Source organism: Ceratotherium simum, chromosome 5 (assembly GCF_057802395.1).
Source record: "Ceratotherium simum simum isolate JZ-2026a chromosome 5, ASM5780239v1, whole genome shotgun sequence".
NCBI lineage: Eukaryota > Metazoa > Chordata > Mammalia > Perissodactyla > Rhinocerotidae > Ceratotherium > Ceratotherium simum.
This window is the reverse complement of record NC_141904.1, coordinates 3397153-3407176: the sequence shown is the minus strand read 5'-3', so window position 1 is coordinate 3407176 and position 10024 is coordinate 3397153.

Here is a 10024-nt window from a genome sequence, read left to right as displayed (position 1 = left end):
TCAGACTTTCCTTGACTTTGTAAAGATTATCTATGGAAAACATTGAGCCAACGTCGTATGTAATGGTGAAAGATTGAATATTTTCCCCGAAGTTTGGGAAAACAGCAAAGATGTCTACTCACATCTCTTCCTTTCAACATTATACTGGGGTCACAGGCAATGCAAGAAGATGAGAAAAATATAAAAGTTTTACAAATTAAGAAGGAAAAGGTGAAACTGTCTTTTTCAAATAGGACATGATCATTTATTAACAAAAGAGTCCTAATGCACTAGTATTAAGGAGCAAGATTTCAGGATATCAGTACTGTAAACAAATATCAATTGTTTTTCTACATACTAGGAAGAAATTTCATCAAAACACATAAACAAGTTAGGTATAAACTTAACAAAATGTGTGCATGGATTGTACACTGAAAACTTGAAAACATTTCTGAGAGAATTTAAAGATCTAAATAGACTGATATGCCAAATCAGAAGACTTGATTGTTTGGTATCAATTCTCCCCAAAGTAAATTCTAGGTTCAATGCAATCTCACTCAAAATTCCAGGAGGCTTTTTTTTTTAAAATAGAAATCAACAAACTGATTCTAAAACTAAATGGAATTAAAAAGAATACAGAATAGCATAAGCTTTTGAATAACAGGTAAGTTAGAGAACTAACATTACCTTGTTCAACATTGACTGCAAAGCTCCATTCATACAGCGTAGCATTGGCATAAGGGTGCACGTGCAGATCAGTAGAACTAGAAAGAGAGTCCAGAAATAGATGTCACACACATAAGGTCAACTGAATTGGACAAAATTGTCAAGATAATTCCATGGTAAAAGGATTGCTTTTTTACAAATGATGCCAGAACTGTTGGATAACTACATGTTTTTTTTTTTAAGATAATTTCAAAACTATTCTCACAAGCATGTATAAAAATTAATTTGAAATGAATTGTTCACCTAAATTTAAGAGCTTAAACTATAAAACTTCCGAAAGAAAACAAGAGAAAATCTCTGTGGTCATGGAACAGGAAAATTTCTTAAACAGGACACAAAAAGTATGAACTAATGAAGAAAACTAATTAGATTTCATTAAAATTTTTATCCTCAAGAGCCAGTATTGAAAAAAAGGCAAACCACAAACAGAAAATGTTTGATAAACACATATCAGGCAAAGAACCGTATTCAGACTATGTAAAAAACTCTTCAATTCAATAAAGACCAACGGCCCAACAAAATAATAAGCAAAATATTTGAGGAGACCTTTCATTAAAGAAGATATATGAATGGCCAAAAAGTAGAGGAAAGGTTGATTAACGTCTTTAGTCATTAAGGAAATGTACGTAAAACCACAATGAGATATATCTTCATGCCCACTAGATTGGGTAAAATTAAAAATACTGACAACACCAAGTGTCAACAAGGATGTAGAGCAAGTAACTCACGCTCTCATCTGTTGTTTTTGGGGATCTAAAATCGCACAGCCGCACTGAGAAACAGTTTGGTGATTTCTTCTAAAGTGTAACATATGGCCCAGGAATATCACCCTAGAAATTTACTCAAGAGAAATGAGAAAATATGTGTTCAAAATATCTTTGCGGGCAAATGTTCACAGAAATTTTATTGATGGGAGTTACAAACTTGAAAAAACCCAAATGTCCATAATCGATGAATGGATGAGCAAATTGTGTATGTTTATACAATAGAACAATATTCAGCAATAAAAATCCAAAACATTGATACATGCAACATCATGGATGAACCTCAGAAACATTTTACTAAATGAGAGAAGCCAGACAGAAAAGAATACATAGCACTTGTAGGTTTTCAGTTCTGTAAAATTCTTGAAAAGGCAAAACTGTAGTGACAAATAGCAGTTCAGTGGTTCCTAAGAGCTGAATGTTGCAAAAATGTCCACGTTCACTTTCCTAGGGTTGTCACATATGGTATTATGATATAATGTTTTTCTTTTCATTATTGGGCTTCTGTTAAAGAGATTCAATCAAAAGTGTGTGCTACTTTTTAAATCAGATTCTTTGTGTTTTTGTTAGTGAGCTGTAGGAGTTCCTTATATATTTTGGATATTGACCCCTTATCAGATACACGATTTGCACATATTTTCTCCCATTCTGTGTGTTGCCTTTTTCCTTTGTTGATTGTTTCCTTTGCTGTGCAGAAGCTTTTTAGTCTGATGTAGTCCCACTTGTCTGTTTTTGCTTTTTTGCCTGTGCTTTTGGTATCATATTCAAAAAAATCATTGCCAAGACCAATTTCATGAGGCTTCTCTCCGATCTTTTCTTCTAGGAGTTTTACAGCTTCAGGTCTTATGTTTGTCTTTAATCCATTTTGAGTTGATTTGTGTGTATGTTGTAAAACAGGAGTCCAATTTCATTCTTTTCCGTATGAATATCTAGTTTTCCCAACACCACTTGTTGAAGAGACTACCCTTTTCATATTGTGTAGTCTTGGTGCCCTTGTCAAAAATTAGTTAACTATACACATGTGGATTTATTTCTGGGCTCTCTCTTCTGTTCAATTGGTTTATATGTCTGTCTTTATGCCAGTACCATGCTGTTTTAATTACTGTAGCTTTACAGTATATCTTAAAATCAGGAAGTGTGGTGCCTACTGGTTTGTTCCTTTTCTCAAGCTCACTTTGGCTAAATCTGGGTCTTTTATTTTTCCAGGTGAATTTTAAGATCATTTTTTTAAACTTCTGTGAGAAATGCCAATAGGATTTTGATGGAAATCACATTGAATCTATGTATAACCTTGCGTAGTATAGACATTTTAACAATATTAAGTCTTCCAATCCATTAACATGGGATATCTTCCCATTTCTTTGTGTCTTCTTCAACTTTTTTCATGAATGTATTGCAGTTTTCGGTGCACAAGTCTTTTATCTCCTTGGTTAAGTTTATTGTTGAGTATATTATTCCTTTTGATGCTATTGTAAATGATATTGTTTTCTTAATTTTCTTTTCAGATAGTTCATTGTCAGTATATAGGAACACAAAATAGGAACACAACTGATTTTTGTATGTTGATTTTATACCGTGAAACTTTATTGAATTTGTTTATTAATTCTAAGAGATTTTTGTAGAGTCTTTAGGGTTTGCTAAGAAGATAATCAACTGGCCAACAGATATATGAAAAGGGGCTCAACATCACTAATCATCAGAGAAATGCAAATCAACACGACAATGAGATACCACCTCACATCTATTAGGATGTCTATTATTAAAGAAACAAAAGACAACAAGTGTTGGCGAGGATGTGGAGAAATTGAAACCCATGGACACTGTTGGGGGGAATGCAAAATGATGCAGGCACTATGGAAAATGGTATGGAAGTTCCTCAAAAAATTAAAAATAGAACTACTATATGATCCAGCATCTCATTCCTGGGTATATATCAAAAGAATTGAAATAAGGATCTTGAAGAGACATCTGCACTCCCATGTTCATTACAACACGGTTCCCAAGATATGAGAACAACGTTAATGTCCATCCACAGATGAATGGATAAAGAAAATGTGGCATATGCATACAATGGAATGTTATTCAACCTTAAAAAAGAAGGAAATCTTACTGTTTGCAACAATATGGATGGACCTGGAAGACATTATGCTAAGTGAAATAAATGAGTCACAGAAGGACAAATTCTGCATGATTCCACTTATGTGATTAAGTATAAAACAATCAAACTCATAGAAGCAGAGAGTAGAATGATGGCTGCTAGGGGATAGGGGCAGAGGAAATGGGAAGTTGTTTTTCTAGGGGTATAAAGTTACACTTTTACCCGGTGAATAAATTCTAGAGATCTGTTGTGCAACATAGTGTCTATAGTTAATAATATGGTGCTGTGCACTTAAAAATTTATGAGAGTTGATCTCATGTTAAGTATTGTAACCACACACACAAAAAGAGCAAAGAGACACAAGGAGACTTGGAGGTGATGATTTTGTTTATTACCTTGATTGTGGTGATGCTATCACAGGTATATACACATCAAATTGTGTAAATGTGTGCCGTTCTTTTTGTATATCAATTACATCTCACTAAAGCTGTAAACAGTGTGTGGTGCTTTACTGTTGAATGCACTGTATTCCCCCCAGACACTTACACTCCCCACCATGCTGTCTCTACTCAATATTTCCTCATAGAGAAGGCAGGAGGCATTTCCCTCAGCCACCTGCTGGAGGCCTGGCTGCATAAATCTTTTCTACTGGCTGCTGACCCAAGGGAGAATGTGACCCAAGTGGACAGTGGGCAAAGCTGGGCCACACTGCGTGCTTCTTTATGCATCTGAGCAAGCTTCACTACTTTAAAATTTGTACATTTGTGCATTATAGCTTATTCATTTGCAAAATTATAAACGATTGTTTCATCAGGAATGAGGAAAAGAAGGCTTTCACACCCGTTAGTCAGTCTGCCGTCATCCCACTTCCCGTCCTGCACTGTGCAAACGTGGCCTTTCCTGTTCCTGTGACAAGTTCTGAGGGGCCTATGATGTCCATAAATTACTTATATTCAAATGCTGAACTTCCGGTTCCCTCAGTGCCTCCGTCTGGGCAGCAGTGTGGGGAGATGAAACACACAGATGGGTGCAGACACAGCTGGGCTTGAATCTTGATTGTGTCCTTTACTCGCTGTAATAACAAGAATAATAATATGAATAAAATGAACAGCAATATAACATGAATTATGATCTTACCATTTATTGATGGCTACCTGTGTGTCAAAACCTATGCTAAGCTCTCTAAGTCCATCACCTAAAGTAACCCAAACAATAACCATGACGGATAAGTATCAGTGTGCCTGTGTTCTAGGTGGAGTAATTGTGTCAAGATCTCCATTATCATCACATAGCTAGCAATGATGTAAGTTTGAGTTACCTCGTCTATGAAATGTTAACATAATAGTCCAGTGCAGTGTTCTATTGTGGGGTCTTGTTTTAGAATGCCAAGCACATTTATGAGGTGGACCAGGGTGGAGTGGAGGTTTTATCTGGCTCTCCGGGTCTTGATTTTCCTGGGATGGAACTCCAGCTCCTTGCTTTCTAACACACTCCGTCTGCAGGTTCACATTAGCCTGGCCACAACGTGACGTTTGTGAGGAGCTCGCCTTTCTGGAACTGCTGCACAGCAGGCTGCTGATTCTGGCATTCTTTTACCATGTTGCTTCTGAATTCTCTTCACAGATTTGTGTTAAAAATCTCCTTCTTTGGTTCTTTGAGAAGATAAACAAAATCGACAAACCCTTAGCCAGGCTTACTAAGAAAAAAAGAGAAAAGGCTCAAGTAAATAAAATTAGAAATGAAAGAGGAGAAATTACAACGGATACCATGGAAATACAGAGGATTATAAGAGAATACTATGAGAAATTATATGCCAACAAATTGGACAATCTAGAAGAAATGGATAAATTCTTAGACTCATACAACCTCCCAAAACTGAACCAAGAAGAAATGGAGAATCTGAATAGACCAATCACAAGTAAAGAGATTGAAACAGTAATCAAAAACCTCCCAAAAAATAAAAGTCCAGGACCAGATGGTTTCTCCGGTGAATTTTACCAAACATTCAAAGAAGATTTAATACCCATCCTTCTCAAACTATTCCAAAAAATAGAGGAAGATGGAACACTTCCTAAATCATTCTATGAGGCCATCATCACCTTGATACCAAAGCCAGACAGAGACAATACAAAGAAAGAAAATTACAGGCCAATATCGCTGATGAACATTGATGCAAAAATCCTCAACAAAATATTGGCACACCAAATACAACAATACATTAAAAAGATCATACACCATGATCAAGTGTGATTTATACCAGGGACGCAGGGATGGTTCAACATCCACAAATCAATCAACGTGATACATCACATCAACAAAACAAAGAATAAAAACCACATGATCATCTCAATAGACGCAGAGAAGGCATTTGACAAGATACAACATCCATTTATGATAAAAACTCTCAACAAAATGGGAATAGAAGGAAAGTACCTCAACATAATAAAGGCTATTTATGACAAACCCACAGCCAATATCATACTCAACGGGGAAATATTGAAAGCCATACCTCTGAGAACAGGAACGAGGCAGGGCTGCCCACTCTCACCACTCCTGTTCAACATAGTGCTGGAGGTTTTGGCCAGAGCAATTAGGCAAGAAAAAGGAATAAAAGGAATCCAAATAGGTAACGAAGAAGTGAAACTCTCACTATTTGCAGATGACATGATTGTATATATAGAAAACCCTAAAGAATCTGTTGGAAAACTATTAGAAACAATCAACAACTACAGCAAAGTTGCAGGGTACAAAATCAATCTACAAAAATCAGTTGCATTTCTGTATGCTAATAATGAACTAACAGAAAGAGAGCTCAAAAAGATAATACCATCTACAATTGCATCAAAAAGAATAAAATACCTAGGAATAAATCTTACCAAGGAGGTGAAGGACCTATACAATGAGAACTACAAGACATTATTGAAAGAAATCCATGATGACATAAAGAAATGGAAAGATATCCCATGTACGTGGATTGGAAGAATAAACATAGTTAAAATGTCTATATTACCTAAAGCAATCTACAGATTCAATGCAATCCCAATCAGAATCCCAATGACATTCTTCACAGAAATAGAAAAAAGAATACTAAAATTTATATGGGGCAACAAAAGACCCCGAATAGCTAAAGAAAGCCTAAGAAAAAAGAACAAAGCAGGAGTCATCACAATCCCTGACTTCAAAACATACTACAAATCAATAGTAATCAAAACAGCATGGTACTGGTACAAAAACAGACACACAGATCAATGGAACAGAATTGAAAGCCCAGAAATAAAACCACACATATACGGACAGCTAATTTTCGACAAAGGTGCTAAGAACATACAATGGAGAAAGGAAAGTCTCTTCAATAAATGGTGTTGGGAAAACTGGACAGCCACATGAAAAAGAATGAAAATGGACCATCTGCTATCGCCATTCACAAAAATTAACTCAAAATGGATCAAAGACCTGACGGTGAGACCTGAAACTATAAAACTCGTAGAAGAAAATATAGGCAACACACTATTTGACACTGGTTTTAAAGGAATCTTTTCGGATGACACGCCTACCGACAAGGGAAACTAAAGAAAAAATAAACAAGTGGGACTTTATCGGATTAAAGAGCTTCTATAAGACAAATGAAACCAGAATCAAGATGAACAGACAACCCACCAGCTGGGAGAGAGTATTTGCAAACATACATCTGACAAGGGGTTGATCTCCATAATATATAAAGAACTCACACAACTGAACAACAAAAAAAACAAACAACCCGATCAAAAAATGGGCAGAGGAAATGAACAGACACTTCTCCAAAGAAGATATACAGATGGCCAATAGGCACATGAAAAGATGTTCAACATCGCTAATCATCAGGGAAATGCAAATCAAAACCACACTAAGATACCACCTCACGCATGTTAGAATGGCTATAATCACCAAGACAAAAAACAACAAGTGTTGGAGAGGATGTGGAGAAACAGGACCCTCATACACAGCTGGTGGGAATGCAAACTGGTGCAGCCTCTATGGAAAACGTTATGGAGATTCCTCAAAGAATTAAAAATAGAGATGCCCTATGACCCAGCCATCCCACTACTGGGAATCTATCCAACGCACCTGAAATCAACAATCCAAAGAGGCTTATGCACCTCTATGTTCACTGCAGAATTATTCACCATAGCCAAGAAGTGGAAGCAACCTAAGTGTCCCTCCACTGACGATTGGATCAAGAAAATGTGGTATATACATACAATGGAATACTACTCAGCCATAAAAAAAGACAAAATCATTCCATTTGCAACAACATGGATGGGCCTGGAGGGTATTATGTTAAGTGAAGTAAGCCAGAAAGAGAAAGACAAACACTGTATGATCTCACTCATATGTGGAATATAAACCAACACATGGACAGAGAAAACTGGACTGTGGTTACCAGGGGCAGTGGGGGTGGGGGGTGGGCACAAGGGGTGAAGGGAGGACAAACAAAAATGCACAACCCAAAATTTCACAATGTTAAAAACCATTAAAACATCAATAAAAATAAAATAAACAAAGAAAAAAATCTCCTTCTCTTTAAGTTTCTAAATTAGTAGTGTTATAGAAAAAAATAGACCTTAAAGATGAAGAATTAAATTTTCATATACTCATTTTCCATAAACCAGGTATGCTTGGTAAGATTAAACTTGTATCTAACTAGATTAATTGTGGCGTTTTACAGATATTTTATTCTGATTTCCTCTAAATTAAATTTTGTTTACAATCTACTTAAAACAAGTCAAAAAGAAGAGACAAAGGTGATGTTTTGTGTTGTATTCTGCTTTTACACTTTTATATTTGAGGAATATTTAATTTGTTTCTTCCAAAACTGCATGCTAACTTTTTTTTCACAAGAGGACCTGCTAGAAAAACACTGAGAAACAAATTAAGATATATTCATGGTACTTTAGGAGATTAGGAAACAGACGTGTCTGAGCTTGAAGGCTGCTGTTTTCTTGGTGTCCAAACTCCTTTGGGAAGTTTAAGGAAGACTTTTGAAACTTTTCATTCTGCAATAACACGTTCTCAGTTAAAAACATTTGACTGAAATGTTTACACAACTTCATATTTCCCAATCATTTATTTACATTTCCACCTTCATCAACTGGAGTGTGGATTTCACCATCCTATTCCTGCTGGGTCTAAGGTAGAGCTGTTTACGTTAAGAGTGTCTTCATGGAGGCAGGACAATATAAAGTAGTGATCTGAACACTACGAGGAAGGGCCACGTCAGGAGCATTTAAGAGGTTTTTTAAATCTCCATAGTCCCCCCGCAAACACATACACACTGCCTGCCTCGTAAAAGGTTTGATGCTTTGCTCAGGGAGTGCCTGAACTTCTCAGTTGAATACAACCCCCACCGTGAACCTTCATTACTAATGGAATCCTTCATCCCTTAACTCTATTGTGGCTGGAGGAGGGTAGGAAACCATGAAAGTAAAAGAAAGAGCAGAAGTTTTGTAGGGAAACATGTCTAGTTCTAGACCCTCCTTCTTAACAGGAGAGTCAAGAACTAGGAATCATCACGGTTATATGACAAAACTCTTGTTCACTGTGTCACCATGGGCAAAGTCCTTATTCCTCCTTGAATTTCAGTTTCCTCATTAGCGAGAATTGGTAAAATAAGACACAACTCTAAGAGCAGTTGTAAAGTTGAATGAGGAAATCATTGTAAAGCCCATAGCACAGAACCTGGCGCATCGACGGGCTCTCTTCAACCATTGCTTCCCTTTGGCCTGGGTCTCATAGGGTCATTTAATCGTGTCCACTACTTTCCCAAGTGAACACACACACAGAAATATTTTAAAAGACCAGTTTATTGCCAGACAACACTATACATAATAGACAAGAGTGGCACTGGGTAGTTTGCTGAGGGGAAAAAGTCAAAGTCAAAGTTTTTAAGTGCTAGAAAGGAAAGAGAGAATGATTCATGGAGATAATGGTAATTAATGATTAATTAAAGATTGAAAACTAGATCAAGGGTAGGACAAATGAGTCCATAGGTCTGTACAGTATTGGTTAAAACAAGTTTTATTATTCCCTGGTCCAGAAAGAAAATCTTCAGTTATCGCCAATAAGAATCTGACTTAGTAAGCTTATTAAGGTCATAGTTCTTTCAGAGCATTAGTGTTAGAACAGCGGATGTGAAATACTACAGCATTGAGCAAGGAATGCTCTAAATTGAAAGTTTTCATTTTACACCACTCCTTTTTCCATTCAAGAATTGCCTTAGCAAAGCAGAAAGAGGTGGTCATCCAAATTCTAGACAGTACACACACACACACACACACACACACACAGCCCAACTGATATGGATCACTGCAATAAATCAAGATCAAATAGAAAAGAATACCATCAGCCACAGTTGCATATTAACTGAGATAGAACTTGATTGTATGAAACACTAAGTAGTTATATATGAAACTGAGAAATT